General features: G+C 35.3%; 1 long non-coding RNA gene and 1 pseudogene across 1 annotated transcript in view; one reads left to right on the forward strand and one right to left on the reverse strand.

The window, feature by feature from the left end:
- Positions 1 to 4,306: 4,306 nt before the first annotated feature.
- The window catches only part of LOC137223773 (UDP-glucuronosyltransferase 2C1-like), a 36,742-nt pseudogene continuing 15,090 nt past the window's right edge, over positions 4,307 to 25,958 (reverse strand).
- LOC137223774 (uncharacterized) overlaps positions 13,567 to 25,958 on the forward strand; it is a 70,144-nt gene continuing 57,752 nt past the window's right edge. Inside the window, exon 1 of the long non-coding RNA XR_010943060.1 lies at positions 13,567 to 13,985. This is a non-coding gene — a long non-coding RNA (uncharacterized lncRNA). The remainder of the gene's footprint in view (positions 13,986 to 25,958) is intronic.

The raw sequence follows: 25,958 nt of genomic DNA on the forward strand, positions 1-25,958 counted from the left end.
CTTGATAAAATCCAAACCTTCTTCATAAACTTTCTTTACTGCAGAGGTAGCTCTCACTTATATCCAGTATGGAGTAATTAAGTAGTTAAAATATAACTGGCACATAGCAAGGTCACAATGACTATGAGGTAAAGATTTTGTTTCCAAGAGCACGCCTTCATAATTTCTCTGCAAGCTAATCTCCAGTTCAGAGGCTTTGGAAAGCAAATAGATAAAGAAAAGCGTAGATGATCTTGTGCCTCTATGTGTGAAAAATAAATCCCAGTATCATTGTAAATGCTACTGGCTCTAGGCTAAGAAGAAATTACCTTGTATGTAGGGAGTTTCCAGATACGAAAGCAGCATGTGTCAACACAAGAATATTCTGATTTATTTGAGCATTTCCAAACATTTCTTTCTCCATATTTTCACACCTGTTTTATTAGCCCCATTTCATTTAGCTTGCTGTTGTTCTTTTGGCTATAGTTATTCCTTCCCTTTTTTCCTTTTTATCCAAACATGGGTATCCTTTGAGTATCAACTTTGGTTACTTTCCTTTATTTAAGAATATTATCTCTGGGCTTCCCTGGTGGCGCAGTGGTTGAGAGTCCGCCTGCCAATGTAGGGGACACGGGTTCGTGCCCCGGTCCGGGAAGATCCCACGTGCCGCGGAGCGGCTGGGCCCATGAGCCATGGCCGCTGAGCCTGCGCGTCCGCAGCCTGTGCTCTGCAACGGGAGAGGCCACAACAGTGAGAGGCCCGCGTACCGCAAAAAAAAAAAAAAAAAAAAAGAAGAATATTATCTCTGAATTATGATCATTTCCTTTTCTGAACATTTGCAACATTCCTTATATTTCTCTCACTTCTTCAGTACTTCCCAATACTTACTCTTAGAAAGTATTTATCCTCTAAGTACCTTCTTCTGAACTTTGTTTTGTATCCTGCCTTTGTAGTCCAGGTAAGTTATATTTTAAAATGATCTTACCAGGAATTCCCATCAAATTAGAAGTAGGAAGGGAAAGATGCATGTCATGGGATAGATTTGTTTTTATGCTATCAATAATCTATTGACCTGAAATGAGAGGAGAATCTCCTTTGAAAAGGATTTGGATACAGATTCTAAGTAAACATTCATTCTGTGAGTGATATAAGCTTTTAAGTGTAGCAACTAATTTGGGAACAATATCCTCATCATCTTGCCTTGTAAACATATGAAAGTAATGGATAAATTCACATTTCTCATGTTAGGATTCTCCAGAGGTATTGCATCGGGTTTTGTGAAGACTGGAATGGAAGATGGCTGTTAACTGCAAAGGGATGGTGCAGGAGTAATAGTACCAGCAGTGATTTCTTATACCTCTCACACAGGTAAGATGATACCATCATGACACCTGGACAGTGAATCTTCACTCAGTTCTTAGTAATTATCGATGAAATAGCAGTTTTATCTCAACAAAGGAAGAAAGATCTAGTTTATTGCAAACTCTCCATGAGTTTTAGGATCTCCCCTATCATAATCTGCATGATGAGACTTTATGTCTAGGAGTCCTGGAAAGGAGACAAGGTCTAAACTGAGGCATGTTCATGAGGGCAAAGGATCTCCAGGATAGTGGGGTGGCTTCCCTTCATGAAAAGATCATAATTTTATCATCTGACAATTCCTTTAAGCGTGAAAGGCGCCTTCATTTCATGGTGTCATATGGATTGCTGATATCATAGAAGATTTCATCTGAGTGTATTAAAGATTGTCTCTGGGGGAAATGAATGGCAGGAACTGACAATGAGAGATTAGGATCTCAGCCTCTTTGGCTAAGTTTAGAGCCAGAATCTAGAACTTTGGTAGAATTGGAATGGAATTCAGAAGCAAACAACCTGGGGAGGAAATGAAATTGAGAAGCAGGTTGGTAGGGTTTCAATGTTCATTGCAGAACTTATGGTTCTCTATTTTATAGGCAGCAGACGCTTCTAAGTCCCAAATGTATTACTGTTTAAAATACAGTTAATATTCTCCTAAATTAGGGAGTATGTTAAATCTAAGATACAGGTGAATCATTATTTTTGGTAAAACATGTAGAACATAAGAGAAACAAATCCTTCATTGTAAAAAACAAGCAAGTTTGAAAATCAAAACATAAAATATAAATCACTTTTTTGTGATGTATAGAAAGTGACTTTGTATTCACATATGTATGCATGTAATGTACAAAATACTTGCATCTACCTATTAGTGTTTTCAATGGTCATGATACAGAAGAAAATTGAGCAGGATTCTATAATATAGTCACATATGAATAGTAAATAGTTTAAAAATAAAGTAATTTAAGACATGTTATTTTAACTGACTGGAAAAGCCAGAGGTCATCAAACTCCTGAAAAATATGTTTTTATTAAAACTTAAACTAGAAAAAATATGATATGTTACAAAGGTTTAGCTTCTACACACCTAAAATTATTACCAGATTGTTAATATATTTAATATAGTAATGTATAGATGATTTAAATAGGTAAATATTTGTGTTTAAGAAAAATTTTGGTCTCTACAAGATAGAATATATTTGTTTATTTGCCAGGGTAGTTCTTTTGAATAAACTCAGAAATTGCTAACAAGGTATCCAAATCTTGAGTTTACTTAAACTCCTTTATGTTACATCATTTGATAATAATGAAAAAAGTGAAGTGATATCTTGACATTGGTATAAAATAACCAAAGATTAAACTATGATTTTATAGAGCATTTTAGGAAATAACATTATCTTATTGCCAGAATAAATGATTTAGCACTATGGTAAATTATTGCTTCGATTACATTAATTAGATTGTAAACAAGGTAGCATTGTGTTTACATTTTTCAAAATATGTACCTTAAAGCATTATAATTAGTTAATTATCTCAAAACCTCATAAAATTGAGAAAATATCTTTTTTTGTATATCTCTTTATAGTTAATTCCACACCTAAGAATAAATTTATCTTTATCTTGTTCTTATTTGTGCCACTATTCCTGTAACAAAGAAGATAATTGCCCAAATGATTTATAACTATTCTAAGATAGAGCTATAATTTTAGGCCTCTTAAACTTGAGTTATAAATTTCAAACTCTGTGGTAAATCATTTAATGAACTTGGTTACTACTATGTAATACCATCACAGTTAAATAATATTTTGACCTCAAGGGCAAAACACTGGCAAACATAATGGAAGATAGACTTTTTAGAAAAGAAAGGAAAATATATTCTTTATTTTTATTAAAATTGAACTTGTGTCTTCATGTTTACTGCAGATTTCTGACTGATGCTAGTTAATAAGAAGCCTAGGTACTTGTGCTTATTATAGCTGTCCCAGTACAGTTCATGAGAGGACCAGGGGAAGTGATGGGACAAAGGAAAAGGAAGAAATGGGCAAACTCTTGAGTTTCTGATGGAGAAATCATACCCATAGAAAATAGCATTTCTGAGAAATACATTTTCTTCCCAACGTATTTGCAGAGTAGCTCTTAAGTAATTTGCTTCTTCTTTTCAAATATGTACATTGTAAGTAAAATTAATGTAGGAAAGAATTAAATAAACTTTTAAATTAATTTAAAAGGGTAGGAATGAAATTCCAATCATTTACTTCTGCTCCATCGTATCATCAACCATGCTAACATATGATAATCAGCTAGTTCTCTGAAGCCACGAAGTGTTACAATACAAATGAAGTACTATCATTATTAATATCCAAATGAAGGGAAATCTTCAAATCAAAGACCAAAAATAGTGTTTTGTATTCCAAGAGGGACAAAGTCTGACGTGTCATGTGAAAGGAAATTGATGGTGTAAAATCTGCTTTACAGCAGATTAGAAACCCTGACAGTTTCCTGATCTTCCTGACCAGAAGGGCAGCTCTGGCTAGAGTAATATTTTACATTACTTCTTGTCTAGTTCCTTTAGATAATACGCAATAATTCTCATACACTGGACCCAAAACGATGTTATTTAGGAAATAGTCAACATGAGCAGTACTGAAAATAGAATTAATCATTATGTTCCTAAGGTCTCAAACAGCATCTCATTTGGTTGAACTGAAAGAAAGAAACAAAGCACTGAGGCTTTAATGGTAATAACTTCCATGTGTTTAATTGTTTATATTGTCTTTTAAAGAACAGATTAATTTAAACCTTAATTCTGAATCATGTGGCATATTTTTGGGGTGAGTCTTTGATCTGTGACTTGATAAGCTGAGGAATGGACAAGAACCTGGGGAAGTAGGAGAGGAATCTATTCTAATCAGTGGCTGGGTTAATTCAGATGGATCCTACCAAAGTTTCCAGCCGAACTGTTAAAAAAAAACTACTCTCTCTTTTTCTTCTTCGCAGTTTTACCAAACTTCCAGCAACAAAACAGGCAACATTTAGTGATCAGGAATATAAAAGTTGCCACGCATGCTAGGAGGAACCCAATCACATAAAAAGAATTGTACTGGTACTAGGTGTAGTTGTGGATGGCTGGCCAAAGGTGTTTGACTGCTTTATGGCACATGATAAACTCAATCCAGAAGAACTGCTCATTCCAGAGGCTTCATAGGCTGATCATGGTGAATTCTTGCTAACTTTATAGCATTCTCTTTATAGCTAAAATTGAATATACAGATAGCAACTTGAAAAATTTGTTAAGGACATGATATACCTAAAACTGTTATATATTATTAAAAGTATATTACATAATTATATAATAAGTTGTGTCATAAATGATATCACCAAGAGTCAGAATGCATATGAAAGTTTGTTTCCTCTTGAGATATTTCTAGATATAGTGGCCTATCAGCTGGAATTTGTTGGATGTTTCATAGTCTCAGTAATGATTGGAGGCAGGGGAGAAAAGAATTTCTAACTGGAAATAGCATTTTGAAAGTTCAGAAATAAGAATGTAGAATATGTAGGTTGAGAATACAGAATTTGGTTTCATTTGATGAGTGTAGTATTGGGAACATGATAGTGACAAGAAGCAGCAATGAGGGGAAAGTTTATGAAAAAGGAACCCTTCCCCCCACCACTCTGCCCTTCCCCAGGTTCTGTCTGGAGTGTCAGTGTTAGCAAGGAGCTAGTCTTCAATAGTAACAGGAAATGGTTTCAGTCTGTGATTTTCATGGCCCTGACATTCCAGATGAAACCAATAAGTTTCACGTGACCGTCTGGGCAAGAAGTGGGCCTGAAAGTGAGTAGATGCTGGACTCTTTGCTTCAATCTACAGAGGGATGCAAGTGCCAGTGTTGAGATAGAACAATGGCAATAGCTAGAACACTAACCCTTCTAACTTCTGTCATGGAACAAAGACCAGACCAAGGTTTGGTTTAAGGTTTTGAATGGCTGATTTAGAAAAAGGATTTCCTTGTATCTGTGAAAGAGTTGAAGGAGGAAGGTTATTCTCCCACACTGAAGTGCAGTCATCATTGATGGAGAATATAGAATATTAAATTGTAGAAGATAGTGGAAGAGCATGTAGAAAGTTCTGAGGAAGGGAACGATAAATCAGAAAAACATCAAATCCTTGTTGCTGTTTGGTTTAAAAAAAAAAAAAGGCCTTTCTTAATACCAAGAATTTAAGGAATAAATACTTCTGAATATATCTCAAGGAAACAAGGAAATAGCAACAAGAAACCCTCTAAGACCCAAAAACAAAATATCTGTCAGATAAAAAATTAATGAAAAGAAAATCCTCCAGGAATAGAGAGACTGCAATAAAAAGAAAGTGCATATTAAATCCATATAAATACAAAACTAAGGCTAAATGTTATTCGAAATTTTGGTCGTGGACAAAATGTGTACATTGTAAGTTTTGAACATGTTATAATGATAATACAGCAAACAAAAATTAAGATGTGATGTTTAGGTGACATGAATGGGAAGTTTAAAAGTGACTTCATAGTGAAAAGTCATTCTATATTGACCAAAATTGGAAATATTTAAAAAGTAATTATTCTAAACTCTAATGTAAATATTTGTACATAGAATTATAGGAAAATTTTAGTAAGAATTTATCTAATATTAAAAAAATCTCTCCAACCATGGCAATTCTTTTAATTTTAATATAGCTTATTTTTTTCCAAGAATATATTTGATTTATTTGAAATACACTAAAATGATAAATATAATCACTTGCTGTTGAGAATATTTTTACTTATTTATAATCACAGCTAATCACCATGCAGTACAAATATCCCTATAACTTATTCACTTCAAACTAAAAGTTTGTACCCTTTGACCAACATCTCTTCACTTCCCAAACCCCTAGACTCTAGTTACCACCAACCTGCTTTCAGTTTCTATGAATTTCACTTTTTAGATTACACATATAAGTGATATCATATAGTATTTGACTTTCTCTGCCTGACTTATTTCACTTAGAACAATGCCATGTTACACAAATTGGCAGGATTTCCTTCTTTCTCTTTGCTGAATAATATTTCTTTACATACATATACCACATCTTCTTTATCCATTTATCCATTGATGGATAATTAGGTTGTTTTTATATCTTAGTTGTTATGAATAACGCTACAATGAACATAGAAATGCAGGTATCTCTTCCATATTCCGTTGTAATTTCCTTTAGATGTATACCCCAAAGTGGCATTGCTGAATGATGTAGTAGTTCTATTTTAAATTTTTGGAGGAAGCGCCATCCTATTTTCCATAGTGGTTACAGCAATTTACATTCCTACCAACACCCTTCTTCACTTCCTCACCAACATTTGTTATACCTTTTCTTTCGTTCATGGCCATTCTAATAGGTATGAGGTGATATTTCATTGTGGTTTTGATTTGCATTTTCTGATGCTTACTGATGTCAACCCCCCTTTCATGTATCTGTTGGCCATTTGTACATCTTCTTTGGAAAAATGTTTATTTAGTAACTCTACTAATTTTTAAATTTTTCTTTACTTGAGTTATATGAGTTTTTATATATTTTGTATTTTAACCTTATCAGATATCTAATTTGCAAATATTTTCTCCCATTTTGTACGTTTTCTTTCATTTTGTAGATCATTTCTTTTGCTGTGCAGGAGCTTTTAAATTTGATGTAGCCCACTTGTTGATTCTTGTATTTGTTCCTTGTGCTGTCGTTGGCATATCCAAAATATTGTTACAAAGACCCTTGTCAAGGAGCTTTTTTTTCCCTATATTTTCTTCTAGGAGTTGTATGGTTTCAGGTCTTATGTTTAAGTTTTTAATCCATTTCTAGTTAATCTTTGTAAGTGAGGTAAGATAGGGGTCCAATTTCATTCTCCTATATGAGATTATCTAGGTTCCCCAGCACCATTTATTGAAGACACAACTGTTTTCTTATTGAGTATTCTTGGCTCTCTTGTTAAATATTGTTTTACCTTATATGTGAGGGTTTACTTTTGGACACTCAATCCTGTCCATTGGTCTATGTGTCTGTTTTTATGCCAGTACCATACTTTTAGAAGATCTGTAGCTTTGTAGTAGCTACAATTTAGGATTTGTGTTTCAATTTCTGTGCCCCAAAAGGCTTTAGAACCTGGTCACTCGACTCACCCTTTCCTGTTGAGAAACTCTTTCTAGCTGGGAAGTTCCCTCTTGGTGTTGAGTAATGCTGGCTTGGAAATGGGATGATATGGGTAAAATGAAGCTGTCTTCATTCTGTTTTTTTGTGATTATTCTCAGGATTTTTTAGTTCCACAGTGTTGCTAAAATTCCTTAAGTGGACTTTAGAGCTCTCCCAGAGATGTTTTTGTTTATGGGTACTGTCGTGTCTAATTGTCGATCTTTGTCAGGGGACAGGGAGGCTGGGGTCTTCTGTGTCTCCATTTGGATCTCACTGTCTCACACTCTTTACTTCACTGTCTTTCTCTTGTTTTCAATTAAAATATACCAATATAGGATGTTTTTAATTAACAAGTAGAATGATCCTATTTTTATAAAAGTCTTTCTATCTTTTTTTTCTAGTTATAAATTAGCACGAGGAAATACCTAAAGTAATATTTCTATACTGATGGTTATAGCTGCATGTGGAGAGTTAAGTGATTTTTCACTTTTATTTCTCTATGCTTTTTTAATACTGTCTAAATTCTTTATAGTGTTAACATCTGCATTTTTAAGAGATAAACAATAAGTATTATTAATAAAAATATTTGTGTCTCTTTAACAGCAGCTTAGTTTCTTTAAATAAATTTAGTATTTCTTTCAGGTTGTAATCTATTACCCAGTAACAGTAGGTGAATCTAAATACTTTCATAGAATTTGAGAAGTGTAAGACAATCATATTTGATGTTAGTTATGTCCTGGTGATTATGTAAAAGTAATCAATTTAACTGAATGAGACAATTTACTCCTTTTAAAATACTGAGGCTTCTCAGAAAAGAATATAGTCTATACTCAGGAAGGGTTGTTAATAACTGTGTTCAAAGTGTTAAGGAGATTGGAACTCGTAATTATGTGCAAATTTAATTCAACAGCTGCCCCTTTGGCTTTTATATGAGCAATATTATCATGCTGATCACCAAACAGGGGAATTACCACCATAGGGACCCTGTGGTAAATAGCTTCATAGATCCCATTGGTTCCACAGTGAGTAATAAAAGTTCTGGCTTTGGGATGACCTAAAAATAAAATATATATCATTAGTAAGAGTTTCAGATACAGAAAATCATGACGCCTTTATAAATCATTAATTCAATTAGGTAGCATCTTCTGCATAATTCTGTGCCATGAGGCCATATATAAATTCCTATAGGCTCTAAAGAAAGCAGCAATTAATTATTCCAGGCTAAGCAGCAATTAGTAATTCCAGCAATTAAGTCATTCCACACCTGTGAAAAGTTTGTGCAGAGTTAACCGATGGAGAGCACTTGACGTTGGACAGTTGCTGGGGTGAGAATACTTTAATAAAAAGGAATGGAGGGTTTTAAGAAAACAAACGCTTGCTTTAATAGGGAAAGGGAGTTGAGATGTGCAGGGTTTCAATGTGAGAATGTTGGCATAACAGGCTAGAAAGATCGACCTGGGCAAGTTCATGTAGTACTCTGTTTTAAAAATTGGGTTTTGAATTGATTATAAGTAATTTGAACCATTTATAATATTGTAGATGGTGAAATGGCTTATCAGATTTTTTTTTCAAATAGCTACTGTGGGAAAAGTGAAGAGACGAGGAAGATAATGGATACAGAAAGCCAGGAGGGTGTTGCAATATTCTATACAAAAGATAATGATAGCCTGATGTAAAGGTACTTTCTTTGGCTCTGATTCTGAGGAGGGAGAGATTGTATCATAAATGGAAGAATTATAAATACCATATTTATGTTAGTGCTTGACAAAGATTCCATATTTGACCAAACTCTAGTCAGGCTCCTCTGAACTCTCTTTTCAAGTAGACCCTGATTTGGGGGCTTTTTGTTTATCTCTGCATTGCCCAATTTTAGCAACCATCCTTCTAAAGTCAGTTTAGCTAGATTCTCCCAGTACTGATACCTGATCACTCTTTTGAGCTGCTGCTTCCTCTTTCACCATCCCCCAAGTGATGGCTGATCACCCTGGCCTGCTGTCAACAAGAATCGGATTAGGTTAGTTTTGCCAGCGTCCTCCCTTGACCCTGATGTTTCTTCTAGTGATTTTCCATCCACTGACCTCCCTCTCTGCACTTTGGTTATAAATTTCCCACTTTTCTTTCTGCATGCAGTTTAGTCCAATCTCTCTGTCTTACTGTAAAAGTCCATTGCAGTAGTTACTGTACTTATCATGGTGGTCTTGGCTAAAGTGTGCCTTACAGTCTTTAACAAGTGTCATGAATAAGTTTTTCTTTAACAAGCTCCAGAAGAAATGTGAAGAAGAAATTAAGTTTTTTTTCTTATTTTGAATACAACTTATCTGTTATTGAGTAATCATTCAGATTATTCCTCATTCGTAATTAAGCAAAATTATTTAATTTTGCTTCTCTTTGGTCTTACCCAAGATCATTCTGTGGAATCCATCCATATAGCCGGGTATTTGCTCCTAGTGTTTCTGGTTCCTTTTCCTGTGTATCTCCACAGAACCTGCTAAGACAAGTGCATTTACTCTATTAGAAAACTTTTAGAATCACATCCCATCAGAAGGAGGCAGTTAACTTAGAATTAATCAGGTTTGATGACTCCAGGTAATACACAAGCAAACTGAGGTCCTAAGTGATTAAGTAATGAATGTTTTTAAACCTTTGACACCACAACAGTGTTTTCAAATGCTTGCAATAATCCTAGTCGATAGGCTATCATCATCAGGTTAATTCTAACTTGTAGATGAAGATAAAAGACAATCTGTATCTGAAACAAGTGTATATTGGTATTACTAGGCCATTCTGGTAAAGTGGATTTTGAAACAAAGTTTTCAGAGGCAAAGGGAAGGAATGTGATTTACGTCACTAAGAAATTGTTAGTGCTTTGATCTTTGTTATATACTTGGTAGTAACTTAGAATCAAGTATTTCCTTTTTTATTATAGTAAAATATACATAATGATGTCTATCATTTTAAAGTATTGTAATTATAGAATCTGGTGGCACTAAATACATCCACAGTGGTGTGTAACGATAAGCACTATCTATACCCCAAATGTTTTCATCTTCCCTACATAAACTCTGTATCATTAAGCAATAACTCCCTATTCCCCCCACTCCCTAGCCCCTGGTACCTCTATTCTACTTTCTGTCTCCATGAATTTGTCTAATCTAGGTATCTGATATAAGTGGAATCATACAGTATTTGTCTTCTGACAACATTATTTCACTTAGCATTATGTCTTCAAGGTTCATGTATATTTTAACATATCAGAATTTCCTTTCTTTTTAAGGCTGAATAATATTCCATTTTGTGTATATATCACATTTTCTTTATCTATTCATTCTGGTATTGTGAACAATGTTGCTGTGACCATTGTTGTACAAATATCTGTTTGAGTCCCTGATTTCAATTTCTCTTCATAAATAGTCAGGATTAGAATTACCGGGGCATATAACAGCTCTATGTTTAACTTAGTGAAGAACAAGAAAAATGTTTTTCAGAGCAGATACATCATTTTGCATTCTTATGAGTATAATAGAGAAGAACAAATCTGATTTCACATTAGATCTGTTTCTTTTACTTTAACCTTTCTGTTCTGTTTCCTGTGTTGGTCATGCTGGCTCTGTACCTTTTGTAAAATAATGTTGCCTACAGCCTAAAATGTACAGGATAGCCTATTCTCAAGGCTCTGACCTTTAAGAGTCCATTAATATAGAGATAAAAGTTGCAGAACAGAAAATAATATTTGTCTTGTTGGAGGTTTACAGGAACATCATGACCTGACCTACCTGGAGAGTGGCAAGAACAAAGTACTGTCCTACACCAAGAAGTTTGCAACAACTAACCACATACCTCTCTTACCTTGCCTTTAAAAGTGCTTTGTTGAAACCCTTTGGAGAGTTCAGGGCTTTCTGGGCACAAGCCACCCACCTCCTTTGTGGACTTGCAGTAAACCTTTCTCTGCTCCAAACTCCTATGTTTTGGTTTGTCTGGACTAACTGCATCAGGTATACGAACTTGCATTCGGTAACAGAATTGTAACGCACGAGGTCCTATTTCTCCACATTCACACCAACCCTTGCTATTTTCCGTTTATTTACTTTTTATAATAGCAATCTTAATGTGTGAAGTGGTTCTTCGATTTGCATTTCCTTAATGATTAATGATTTTGAGCATCTTTGCATGTACTTTTTGACCATTTGTGTATCTTATTTTGAGAAGTATCTATTCAAGTACTTTCCCATTTTTCAATTGGTTTTTTGTTGTTGTTGAGTTATAGGAGTTCTTTATGTATTGTGCACATTAGTTCCTTATCAGATACGTGATTTGCAAAGATTGTCTCCCAATCTGTATATTGTATTTCACTTTCTTGATAGTATCTTTTGATGCACAAAGTTCTGCATTTGATGAAGTCCAATTTATTTACTTTTATTGTTTGTGCTTTTGGTGTCATACCTATGAAATCATAGCAAAATACAATGTGATGAAGTTTTCCCTTAGGATTTTCTTGTAAAAGTATTATGTTTTTACTTCTAAAGTTTGTCTCTGATCCATTTTGAGTTAATTTTTTTAAGGTAAGTGTCCAACTTTATTCCTTTGCATGTGGATATCAAGATTTTACAAGCACTATTTGTTGAGAAGATTGTCCTTTCCCCACTGAATCGTCTTGCATCCTTGTTGAAAATCAATTGCCCATACGTGTGAGGGTTAATTTCTACTTTGTCTTCTATTCCATTGGTTTATATGTCTGCCCTTTTCCCATTACTACACTGTTAATTTACTGTAGGTTCATAGTAAATTTCTAACTTCAGTGTTTGAAAGTGTGAGTCCTTTAACTTTGCTGTTTTTCAGGATTGTTTCGTCTATTTGTGGTTCTTGTAGTTCCATGTGAGGTTGAGGAGTGGATTTTTTATTTCTACAAAAATGCTGTTAGAGTTTTGATAGGCATTGCATTAAATCTGTAGATAGTTTTGGATAGTGTTGACATCTTAACCATGTTAAGTATTCCTATCATGAACATACATAGGATGAGTTTCCACGTATTTAGGTATCCTTTAATTTCTTGCAGCAATAATGTTTTGTGGGGAATTCCCTGGCTGTCCAGTGGTTAGGGCCCTGAGCTTCCACTGCAGGAGGCATAGGTTCAATCCCTGGTTGGGGAACTAAGATCCTGCATGCCACGCAGCACAGTAATAATAATAATAATAATAATATTTTGTGGTTCTCATCATGCAAATGTTTTACCTCCTTAGTTAGATTTATTCTTAAGTATTTAATTTGTTTTGTTGCTCTAGTAAGTGGAAGTTTAAAAATTTCATGTTCAGAGTGTTCACTGACCCTGTGTGTATGAAAAAAACTGATTTTTGCCTGTTAATCTTGTATTATGCACCTTAGTTAAGTTTGGTTATTATCCTTAGTAGTTTTTTGTGAATTCTTTGAGATTTTCTATGTCTAGTATCACGTCATCTGCAAATACACATTGCTTTACCTCTCTCATTCCAATGTGGATGCATTTTTATTTCTTTTTCCTGTGTCATTCCTATGCTAGAACTTCTGGTATAAGGTTAAATAGCAACAGTGAAACAATACAACTTTGTATTGTTCCTGATCTTAGGAAGAAAGCTTTCAGTTTACACCACTGAGTATGACATAAGCTGTGGGTTTTTCAAAAGTATCCTGTATCATATTGAGGACTTCTCCCTCTATTCCTAAATTTCTTGAGAGTTTTCATCAAAAGAATGTTGGATTTTCTCAACTTCCTTTTCTGTGTAAGTTAAAATGATCATTTGTTTGTTTGTTTTTCCCTTCATTATATTCATGTGCTGTATTACATGGATTGATTTACATTTGCTGAACCAGCTTTGCAAAAATAGAATAAGTATCATTTTACTATGGTGAATACTCCTTTCAATATTCTAGTGGATTTGATCTGCAAATCTTTTCTTGAGTATTTTAATGTCCATATTTAGAAATGATCATGGTCTGTAATTTTATTTTGTGGTGTCTTTATCTGGCTGTTGGGAAAACTAGTAAAGTAGTCTTGTTTAGGCTTCAGAGGCAAAAGAAGGCCTCTGACTGACTTGTGATCCTGCCTGGACTGCAGGCCTGCTTGCACACCTAACAATTCTTACTAACAAGTCAAGCAGCAAGTACAATAAGAAAGGGAGTGGGTCTTGGAATTTCTTGAGCCCTGGGGACCTGGCCAGTCCCCTGGGGTCTAGAAAATCTTGTGACTCATATGGTGAAATCAACAGCATTATTACAGTTGAACCAGAGCTGCATTTTTGCATGCAAACTGATGACATCAGTTTGTGGCCTGGAATTATAAACGGAAGCCCCCAGAACTACAATTTGAAGTTTCACCCCTGAGGTGGACGCACCGCCTGGGACCCTTCCCAGCTGGGACTCCAGATTGCTGTTACTCGGGATTTCCCAGCTGCTGTTTGAATCTGGATGAAGATGTCAGCCCAATCTGGTGATGTATACTCTGTTATGTCTTTCTAATACTTTTATTCATCCCCTTCTAATGATTGTATATTGAAATTAAGTTAAATCATCTTCTATTAAAGAAACTAATTAAATCTGTTCAGTTGTGTGAGACGAGTGGGTATTTTGCTGGTGAGTCCAACGAACCTTGAAACTGAAAGCAGGTTTCGGCAATACACAGGCTTTCATATCAGGTAAATCTAGCCTCACAGCATTATATAATGTTTCCTTCTTTTCACTTTTTTGGAATATTTGAAAAGGATTACTTAATTATATAAATGTTTGATAGAATTTGCCAGTGATGCTATCTCTCCAGGACTTTTCCTTTTTGGTAGGTTTTTGATTACTATTTCAGTCTCTTAATTTGATATAGGTCTGTTGAAATACTCTATTTCTTGTTTAGTCAGTGTAAGTAAATTGAGTTTTTCAAGGTATTTATCCACGTATTCCAGGCTGTCTAATTTTTGTTGTGCAAGTTTTGATAATATCCTCTTTTTTTTCTTTCAGTTTTGTTGATATATAATTGACATACAGCACTAAGTTTAAGTTGTATAGCATTATAATTTTACTTACATACATTATGAAGTGATTATCACAATAAGTGATAAGTGAATAAGTGAATATCCATCATCTTATGTAGGTACAAAATTAAAGAAATAGAAAAAAATTTCTTCACATGAGACCTCAAGATTTACTCTCAACAATTTTCATATATAACATACAGCAGTGTTTATGATATATATTGCATTCCTAGTACTCATTTATCATATAACTGGAAGTTTGAACCTTTTAACCACCTTCCTCCAATTGTCCTTTCCCCAGTCCCCTGCCTCTGGTAACCACAAATCTGATCTATTTTTCCATGAGGTTGTTTTTTCTTTTCTGTTTTGAAGTATAACTAACCTACAACACTATGTTAGTTCCTGTTACACAATATAGCTATTTGGTATTTCTATACCTCTCAAAATATCATCACGATAAGTCTAGTTACAACATGTAAAACTATTGTATAGTTATTGTCTTATTCCCCACACTGTATTTAGCAAAATACATACATATATATGTGAAAATACATGATTATTTTAAGTTGCTGATCTCTTAAGTTCAAGTGCATTTTAACAACCTTGCATTTTTACTTTCCTCACCACACTTACTATTTTTGACATCATATTTTAAACCTTTTAGTTTCATGTATCTCTTAACTACTTATTATGAGTATACATGATTGTATTACTTTTGTGTTCTAACCTTCCTTCTAGCTTTATATCTGGCTGATTTACTAACTTTACTATATATTTGCCTTTACCAATTTTTCCTTTTGTGATTTTCCTGTTTCTAGTTGTGACCTTTTCTCTCTCACTTAGAAAAGTCCCCTTAACATTTCTTGTACACCTGGTTTGGTGGTGCTGAACTCTTTAACTTTTGCTTGCTTGTAAAACTTTTGATCTCTCCATCAAACATGAATGAGAGCCTTGCTGGTGAGAGTATTCCTGGTAGTAGGTTTTCCCCTTTCATCATTTTAAATATTATATATTGTGCCACTCCCTTCAGGTCTGCAGTGTTTCTGCTGAAAAGTTAGCCAATAGGCTTATGGGAGTATCCTTGTAAGTAACTTGTTCCTTTTCCCTTGCTGCTTTTAAAATTTTCTCTTAATTTTTGCCATTTTAATTACAATGTGTCTTGGTGTGGTCTTCTTTGGGTTGATCCTGTGTGGGATTGGCTCTGCTTCCTACAACTAGATGACTGTTTCCTTTCCCAAGTTAGGGAATTATAGCTATTATGTCTTCAAATATGTTCTCTGCCCCTTTCTGCCTCTCTTCTCCCTCTGGGAGACCTATAATGCAAATGTTAATATGCTTGATGTTGTCACAGAAGTCTCTTAAACTGTCTTCTTTCTTTTTATTCTTTTTTCTGTTCAACTTCAATGATTTCCACTACTTTGTCTTTCAGCTCGCTGATCGATGTCTCTGTATCATCTAATCTACTGTTGATTCTTTCTGGTGTATTTATCATTTCAGTTATTGTATTGTTCATCTTTGTTTTGTTCTTATTTATATTTTCTAATTTTTTGCTAAAAACTTCTACCTTCTCACTCTGTTTATTTAATCTTCTCCCCAGTTTTTCTGAACATCTTTACAATCATTACCTTGAACTCTCTGTGGGGTAGATTGCCTATGTCCACTTCACTTAGTTCTTTTTCTGGGGTTTTATGTTGTTGCTTCATTTGCAACATATTCCTCTGTTGCCTTATTTCACCCAACTTGCAGTTTTTATTTTTATGTATCTGAAGGTTGGTTACATTTCCTGATCTTGTAAAAGTGGCCTTTTGTATTAGACATCCTATCCATCCAAGCAGTGCACCCTCATCCGGTCACCAGACTTAGATGCTCTAGGGGTACCTGTATTTGGGCTGCCTGTGTCCTCTTGTTGTGGTAGATTGATTACTATGAGCCATTAGCTCTGCTGAAAGTACTCTCCACTGGCCTTTAAGGCCATTGTTTTGGGGGCATGGCTTCCTGGTGCTGGAGCCCTGGTCTGGGGAGCCTAACCAGGAGTTAGGACTATGCACTCCTTGGGGACAGTCTTTGCTAATTTGCTCCCTTGGTGCTATGAGTCTTGACTATACCACTTCTTCTTCCCCCCTATCTGTCTCACTGTGCTAAGAGGTAAGCTGGGGTATTCTTCTTCTCCCATCTTGGCTACAACTTCTTCATATCCTCTTATAAACTTTTTATTTTTGAAAAGCCTTTAGTGATCTCCCTAGGTTCATTTCTCATTTTAAAATTATTTGCATCTACTTTTTTTCTTTTTCTCTTTGGCAGTTTAGCTAAAAGTTTGATAATTTTGCTGACCTTTTCAAAGAACCAGGTTTAGGTATTATTGATTTTCTCTGTTTTTTTTTTTGTTTGTTTGTTTGTTTTGTTTATCTCTGTTCTAACTCCATTTTTTTTCCTTCTGCTATATTTTGGTTTAGTTTGCCTTCTTTTTATAGTTCTTTAAAGTATAATATTAGTATATTGATTTTTAGATCTTTCTTCTTATTTAATGTAGGCACTTGCACCTATAAATTCCTCTCTGAGTCCTGCTTCTCCACATCTATTGATTTGGACTGTTGTGTTTTCATTCATCAAAAAAAAAAAAAATTTCTGGGGGCTTCCCTGGTGGCGCAGTGGTTGAGAGTCCGCCTGTCGATGCAGGGGACACAGGTTCGTGCCCCGGTCCGGGAGGATCCCACATGCCGCGGAGCGGCTGGGCCCACGAGCCATGGCTGCTGAGCCTGCGTGTCCGGAGCCTGTGCTCCACAACGGGAGAGGCCACAACAGTGAGAGGGCTGCGTACTGCCAAAAAAAAATTTCCAATTACTTTTCTTTCCAGATTTTTTAAAAGTTTATATTTTACAATACTTTTACATTTACAGAAAAATTGCAGAATTTCCATAAACCCCACATCCAATTTCTGCTATTACTAGCATCTAACATTAGTATGGTACACTTGATTTTTTTTAAGGTTTTTTTTTTTTATTCTTGAATTTTATTTATTTATTTTATACAGCAGGTTCTTATTAGTTATCTATTTTATACATATTAGTGTATATATGTCAATCCTAATCTCCCAATTCATCCTACCACCCCTTGCCCCCATGTCCATACATTTGTTCTCTACATCTGTGTCTCTATTTATGCCTTGCAAACTGGATCATCTTTACCATTTTTCTAGCTTCCACATATATGCATTAATATACGATATTTGTTTTTCTCTTTCTGACTTACCTCACTTTGTATGACAGTCTCGAGGTCCATCCATGTACCTACATATGACCCAATTTCATTCCTTTTTATGGCTGAGTAATATTCCACTGTATATATGTACCACATCTTCTTTATCCATTCATCTGTCAGTGGGCATTTAGGTTGCTTCCATGACCTGGTTATTGTAAATAGTGTTGCAATGAACTTTGGAGTGCATGTGTCTTTTTTTTTTTTTTTTTTTTTGCAGTACGTGGGCCTCTCACTGTTGTGGCCTCTCCCGTTGCGGAGCACAGGCTCCGGACGTGCAGGCTCAGCAGCCATGGCTCACGGGCCCAGCCGCTCCGCGGCATGTGGGATCTTCCCGGACCGGGGCACAAACCCGCGTCCCCTGCATCGGCAGGCGGACTCTCAACCACTGCACCACCAGGGAAGCCCGCATGTGTCTTTTTGAATTATGGTTTTCTCTGGGTATATGCCCAGTAGTGGGATTGCTGGGTCATATGGTAGTTCTCTTTTTAGTTTTTCAAGGAACCTCCATACTGTTCTCCATAGTGGCTGTATCAATTTACATTCCCACTAACAGTGCAAGAGGGTCCCCTTTTCTCCACACCCTCTCCAGCATTTGTTGTTTGCAGATTTTCTGATGATGCCCATTCTAACTGGTGTGAGGTGATACCTCATTGTAGTTTTGATTTGTATTTCTCTAATAATTAGTGATGTTGAGCAGCTTTTCATGTGCTTCTTGGCCATCTGTATGTCTTCTTTGGAGAAATGTCTATTTAGGTCTTCTGCCCATTTTTGGATTGGGTTGTTTGGTTTTTTTGTTACTGAGCTACATGAGCTGTTTATGTATTTTGGAGATTAATCCTTTGTCTGTTGATTCATTTGCAAATATTTTCTCCCATTCTGAGTGTTGTCTTTTCATCTTGTTCATAGTTTCCTTCGCTGTGCAAAAGCTTTCAAGTTTCATTAGGTCCAAATGTATTGTTTCATTTGTTTATTTCTGTTTTTATTTCCATTGCTCTAGGAGGTGTGTCAAAAAAGATCTTGCTGTGATTTATGTCAAGGAACATTCTTCCTACGTTTTCCTTTAAGAGTTTTATAGTGTCCGGTCTTACATTTAGGTCTTTAATCCATTTTGAGTTTATTTTTGTGTATGGTGTTAGGGAGTGTTCTAATTTCATTCTTTTACAAGTAGCTGTCCAGTTTTCCCAGCACTGCTTATTGAAGAGACTATCTTATATACATTGTATAACCTTGCCTCCTTTGTCATAGATTAGTTGACCATAGGTGCGTGGGTTTATCTCTGGGCTTTCTATCCTGTTCCATTGATCTGTATTTCTGTTTTTGTGCCAGCAACATACTCTCTTGATTACTATAGCTTTGTAGTATAGTCTGAAGTCAGGGAGTCTGATTCCTCCAGCTCCAGTTTTTCCCTCAAGATTGTTTTGGCTATTCAGGGTTTTGTGTCTCCATACAAATTTTCAGATTTTTGTTCTAGTTCTGTAAAAAAATACCATTGGTAATTTGTTAGGGATTGCATTGACTCTGTAGATTGCTTTGGGTAGTATAGTCATTTTCACAATATTGATTCTTCCAATCCAATAACATGCTATATCTCTCCATTTCTTTTTGTTATCTTTGATTTCTTTCAACAGTGTCTTATAGTTTTCTGAGTACAAGTCTTTTACCTCCTTAGGTAGATTTATTCCTAGGTATTTTATTCTTTTTGTTGCAATGGTGAATGAGATTGTTTCCATAATTTCTTTTTCTGATCTTTCATTGTTAGTGTATAGGAATGCAAGAGATTTCTGTGCATTAATTTTGTATCCTGCTACTTTACCAAATTCATTGATTAGCTCTAGCAGTTTTCTGGTGGCATCTTTAGGATTTTCTATGTATATTATCATGTCATCTGCAAACAGTGACAGTTTACTTCTTCTTTTCCAATTTGGATTCATTTTATTTCTTTTTCTTCTCTGACTGACATGGCTAGGACTTCCAAAACTATGTTGAAAATAAGTGGCTAGAGTAGACATCCTTGTCTTGTTCCTGATCTTAGAGGAAATACTTTCAGTTTTTCACCATTGAGAATGTTGTTTGCTGTGGGTTTGTCATATATGGCCTTTATTATGTTGAGGTAGGTTCCCTCTAGGCCCACTTTCTGGAGAGTTTTTATCATAAATGCGTGTTGAATTTTGTCAGAAGCTTTTTCTGCATCTATTGAGATGATCATAAGGTTTTTATTCTTCAATTTGTTAATATGGTGTATCACATTGATTGATTTGCATATATTAAAGAATCCTTGCATATAACTTCCACTTGATCATAGTGTATGATCCTTTTAATGTGTTGTGGGATTCTGTTTTCTAGTACTTTGTTGAGGATTTTTGCATCTATATTTATCAATGATATTAGTATTTAATTTCTTTTTTTTTTTTTGGAGGATCTTTGCCTGGTTTTGGTATCAGGGTGATGGTGGCCTCATAGAATGAGTTTGGGAGTGTTCCTTCCTCTGCAGTTGTTTGGAAGAGCTTGAGAAGGATGGGTGTTAGCTCTTCTCTAAATATTTGATAGAATTCACCTGTGAAGACATCTGGTCCTGGACTTTTGTTTGTTGGAAGATTTTTATTCACAGTTTCAATTTCATTACTTGTGATAGGTCTGTTCATATTTTCTATTTCTTCCTGGTTCAGCCTTGGAAGTTTACACCTTTCTAAGGATTTGTCCGTTTCTTCCAAGGTTTCCCTTTTATTGACATAGAGTTCCTTGTCGTAGTCTCTTATTATGCTTTGTATTTCTGTGGTGTCCATTGTGACTTCTCCTTTTTCATTTCTAATTTTATTGATTTGAGTCCTCTCCCTCTCTTTCTTGGTGAGTCTGGTTAAAGGTTTATCAATTTTGTTTATCTTCTCAAGGAACCAGCTTTTAGTTTTATTGATCTTTGCTATTGTTTCCTTTGTTTCTATTTCATTTATTTCTGATCTGAACTTTATGATTTCTTTCCTTCTACAAACTTTGAGTTTTGTTTGTTCTTTCTCTAGTTCCTTTAGGTGTAAGGTTAGATTGTTTGAGATTTTTCTTGTTTCTTGAGGTAGGATTGTTTTGCTATAAACTTCCCTCTTAGAACTGCTTTTGCTGCATCCTTAGGTTTTGGATCATTGTATTTTCGTTGTCATTTGTCTCTAGGTATTTTTTGATTTCCTCTTTGATTTCTTCAGTAATCTCTTGGTTATTTAGTAACATATTGTTTAGCCACCATGCGTTTTTTTTTTTTTTACATTTTTTCCCTGTAATTTATCTCTAATCTCATTGCATTGTGATCAGAAAAGATACTTGATGATTTCAATTTTCTTAAATTTACTGAGGCTTGATTTGTCACCTAAGATGTCATCTTTCCTGGAGAAAGTTCTGTGTGCACTTGAGAAGAAAGTGTAATATGCCGTTTTTGGATGGAATGTCTTATAAATATCAATTTAATCCATCTGGTCTTTTGTGTCATTTAAAGTTTTTGTTTCCTTATTAATTTTCTGTCTGGATGATCTGTCCATTGGTTTAAGTGAGGTGTTAAAATCCCCCACTATTATTGTGTTACTGATGATTTCCTCTTTTATAGCTGTTAGCATTTGCCTTATGTACTGAGGTGCTCCTATTTTGGGTGCATATATATTTGTAATTGCTTTATCTTCTTCTTGGATTGATCCTTTGGTCATTATGTAGTGCCCTTCCTTATCTCTTGTAACATTCTTTATTTTAAAATCTATTTTATCTGATGTGAGAATTACTACTACAGCTTTCTTTTGATTTCCATTTGCATGGAATATCTTTTCCATTCCCTCACTTTCAGTCTGTGTGTGTCCCTAGGTCTGAAGTGGGTCTCTTGTAGACAGCATATATATGGGTCTTGTTTTTGTAACCATTCAGCGAGCCTGTGTCTTTTGGTTGGAACATTTAATCCATTCACGTTTAAGGTAATTATCGATAGGTATGTTCCTATGACTATTTTCTTAATTGTTTTGGGTTTGTTTTTGTAGGTCCTTTTCTTCTCTTTTGTTTCCCACTTAGAGAAGTTCCTTTAGCATTTGTTGTAGAGCTGGTTTGGTGGTGCTGAATTCTCTTAGCTTTTGCTTGTCTGTAAAGCTTTTGATATTTCTATCGAACATGAATGAGATCCTTGCTGTGTAGAGTAATCTTGGTTGTAGGTTCTTCCCTTTCATTGCTTTAAATATATCATACCACTCCCTTCTGGCTTGCTGAGTTTCTGGTGAGAAATCAGCTGTTAACCTTATGGGAGTTCCCTTGTATGGTATTTGTCACTTTTCCCTTGTTGCTTTTAATAATTTTTGTCAATTTGATTACTACGTGCCTCATTGTGTTTCTCCTTGGGTTTATCCTGTCTGGGACTCTCTGTGCTTCCTGGACTTTGGTGGCTATTTCCTTTCCCAAATTATGGAAGTTTTTGACTATAAACTTTTCAAATATTTTCCTGGGTGCTTTCTTTCTCTCTTCTCCTTCTGGAACCCCTATAATGTGAATGTTGGTGCATTTAACGTTGTCCCAGAGGTCTCTTAGGCTGTCTTCACTTATTTTCATTCTTTTTTCTTTATTCTGTTCCACGGCAGTGATTTCTACCATTCTGTCTTCAAGGTCAGTTATCCGTTCTTCTGCCTCAGTTATTCTACTATTGATTCCTTCTAATGTATTTTTCATTTTAGTTATTGCTTTGTTCATCTCTGTTTGTTTCTTCTTTAATTCTTCTAATTTTTTGTTAAACATTTCTTGCATCATCTTGATATTTGCTTCCATTCTTTTTCTGAGGTCTAGGATCATCTTCACTATCATTATTCTGCATTCTTTTTCTGGAAGGTTGCCTATCTCCGCTTCATTTAGTTTTTTTTTCTGGGGTTTTATTTTGTTCCTTCATCTGGTGTATAGTCTTCCGCCTTTTCATTTTGTCTGTCTTTCTGTGAATGTGGTTTTCATTCCACAGGCTACAGGACTGTAGTCTTCTTGCTTCTGCTGTCTGCTTTCTGATGGATGAGGCTGTCTAAGTGGTTTGTGCACGCTTCCTGATGGGAGGGACTGGTGGTGGGTAGAGCTGGGTGTTGCTCTGGAGAGCAGAGCTCAGTAAAACTTTAATCCATTTGTCTCCTGATGCATGGGGCTGAGTTCCCTCCCTGTTAGTTGTTTGGCCTGAGGCGTCTGAGGACTGGATCCTACAGGCTCTTTCGTGGGGCTCATGGTGGACTCTGGCAAGGCTCATGCCAAAGAGTACTTCCCAGAACTTCTGCTGCCAGTGTCCTTGTCCCTGTGGTGAACCACTGCCACCTCCCACCTCTGCAGAATACCCTCCAACACTAGCAGTTAGGTCTGCTTCAGTCTCCTGTGGAGTCACTGCTCCTTCTCCCTGGGTCCTGATGTGCACAGTACTTTGTGTGTGTCCTCCAAGAGTGGAGTCTCTGTTTCCCCCAGTCCTGTCAAAGTCCTGCAATAAAATCCCACTAGACTTTACAGTCTGATTCTCTGGGAATTTCTCCTCCCACTGCTGGACCCCCAGGTTGGGAAGCCTGACATGGGGATCAGTACCTTCACTCCAGTGGGTGGACTTCTGTGGTGTAATTGTTCTCCATGTATCTTTTTTGGTGAGTTCCAGTGTCTTCCTGTTGATGATTGTTTGTTTTGATTCCGGTGCTCTTCCAAGAGGGAGTGAGCACGCATCCTTCTACTCTGCCATCTTGAACAATCTCTTTCCAATTACTCTTGTGACTTATTCTTTGACCAATTATTTGTTAACTTCAATAGCATGAAAAAAACTGTGCTCTTATATAGACCCATCTATCTCTTTCTTTATTGATGTGATAAATTACATATTTATACATTGTGCTCCTAATTACATAAATTAATAATTTCATTTTATGAATTTTTATTTTAAATCATTGAGAAAATTTTTTAAAAATTGGGGTTACAAAACTACTGGCTTTTTAAAATTGCCTTTACTGCAATTTTACCTTACTGCTGACCTTTATTTCTTCATATGGTTTTACCTACTGTCCAGCAGCATTTTATTTCAATTAGAAAGACTCCATTTGCATTTTTACAAGGAAAGTCTACTGTTAATTATGTCCCTCAGCTTTTGTTTTTCTTGGAATATTTTAATTTCTACTTCATTTTTGAAGGATATTTTGCCTGATATAGCATTCTTGGTTAACAATTTGTCTTTGAGGACTTTGAATTTATCAATCTACTGCCTTTTGGCCTCCAAAGTTTCTGATGAGATATTGGCTAGTCACCATAGTCAAGATACCTTTTAGGTGATGAATTCCTTCTCTCTTGCTGCTTTCAAGATTCACTCATTATCTTTGGCTTTTAACAACCTGGTTATAATATGTCCTAGTTTAGGTCTCTTTGAGTTTATCCTACTTGGTGTTCACTAAACTTCTTGGTTTTGTAGATTTATGTATTTCATTAAATTGGGCTATTTTAGGCCATTATTTCTTTAAATATCCTTTCTGCCCATTTCTCTCTTTCTGGGGCTTCCACAATGTGTATGCTCATTCACTGGATGATGTCCCAGAAGTTTGTTAAGCTTTGTTCATTTTTCTTCATTTGTTTTTCTTTCTGTTCCCCCAACTTGATAAATATCAATTATTCTTTCCTCAAGTTTATTTATAATTTTGCCTGTTCATTTCTGGTTTTGAACTCCTGAGGTGAGCTTTTCATTTCAGTTATTGTAATTTTCATCTCCAGGATTTCTTTTTGGCCCTTTCTTTAGTAATTTATTTTTCATTATCAATATTTCATTTTGTTCCTACATCATTTTTTTCTCTTTATCATTGTCTCCCTTTAGTTGTTAGTGCATCTTTACGGCAGTGGTTTTAAAGGCTTTTTCTAGCAGCCACAAAATCCAGACTTCCTCAGGAATAGTTTCTCTCAATTTATTTTTTTCCTATGATTGAGCCATATTTTTGTCTATCTTCTTATGCCTTGTGATATTTGTTGAGAGCTGTACATTTGATTTTTATAATGCTCTAACTCCAGAAATCAGAATTGACCCTTTGTTAGAGTTTGAATTTTTTTTTTTTTCGGATTGTTGAAGTATTTCTCTTTACCAGAAACCAGCCTGAGTTTAAAGTTTTAGGTCTTCTCAGTTCTTTTATAAGCCAGTATCTTTCCCTGGACATGCACATAGCTTTCCAAATTCCACTATGTGAGGTTGTTTTTAATGACCTAATTCAATGTCTTGCTCCCTAATGGACAAAAAAGGAAAAAAAGAAAAAAATAGTGCTGATCCTTTAAAACTCCTGGATATTGTTTCTGCTTATGAAGGTTGAAACAACTCTCACCAACTTCTGTGCCTACACCTCAAGGATCAGAGGCAGTAATCAGCAAACAGAATGCAGAACCCCAATATCTGGAAAATAAGGTCTTTTTTGCCCACAGTGGCTCCACCAATTTACACCAGAAATATAGGCATTTTGCCTGACATGGGGTTGAGTGATGGAGGCTTTGAAGTTGCTTTTAGTCTAAAGGGGTGAAATTTACTAAATTAACCACAGTTCCTAGTCAAGCTGTCCCCTGTGTGTTGTAAGTGCTCAGACAGGCCCCAGAGTTCCAATATAGTTACTTCCTACAGCTTTGGCTAGCACAATTATTTTTTTGGTAGAGAGACAAACAAAATTTGTGCTTCCTATTCTACCCTGCTTTCACCCATAAGCATTGCATTTTAATGCAATTGAAAACTCAATAATTTTCAATAATTTTATGAAAATGCTTTTTGGATTAAATATTTAAATGGGTACTACTTACACAAAATAATTTTAAAGTAACTTCATTATGAATACAAAAATTATTATGATGATTTGTAACTTAAAATTACATTTAATTCTCTATTTTAACTAAAGGTAAGGAGAAAAGGGTGTCCCTGGCAGTTTAAAAGCAACATCACTCAGTTATAATCTAGAATGGTATCAATAAATAATTGTAATTTATAGGAACATCATAGAGTGAACTGCATAAATCTTTTACTGTATTATTATAGTTTTTAACTGTTTAAATAGAAGAATCACTATTTAGGAGTATTTCAGGAATCTAAGCTGTCAGTTCCGGGCTCAAACAGGGCCTGGTCCACGTCCATTAATTAAAAGGAAATAGAGTCCCAAGGCATTCTGTAAATCAAAGCTATATTTTTGAATATCTATTCCCTTATTCTCCAT

Source organism: Pseudorca crassidens, chromosome 4, assembly GCF_039906515.1.
Source record: "Pseudorca crassidens isolate mPseCra1 chromosome 4, mPseCra1.hap1, whole genome shotgun sequence".
Lineage (NCBI taxonomy): Eukaryota > Metazoa > Chordata > Mammalia > Artiodactyla > Delphinidae > Pseudorca > Pseudorca crassidens.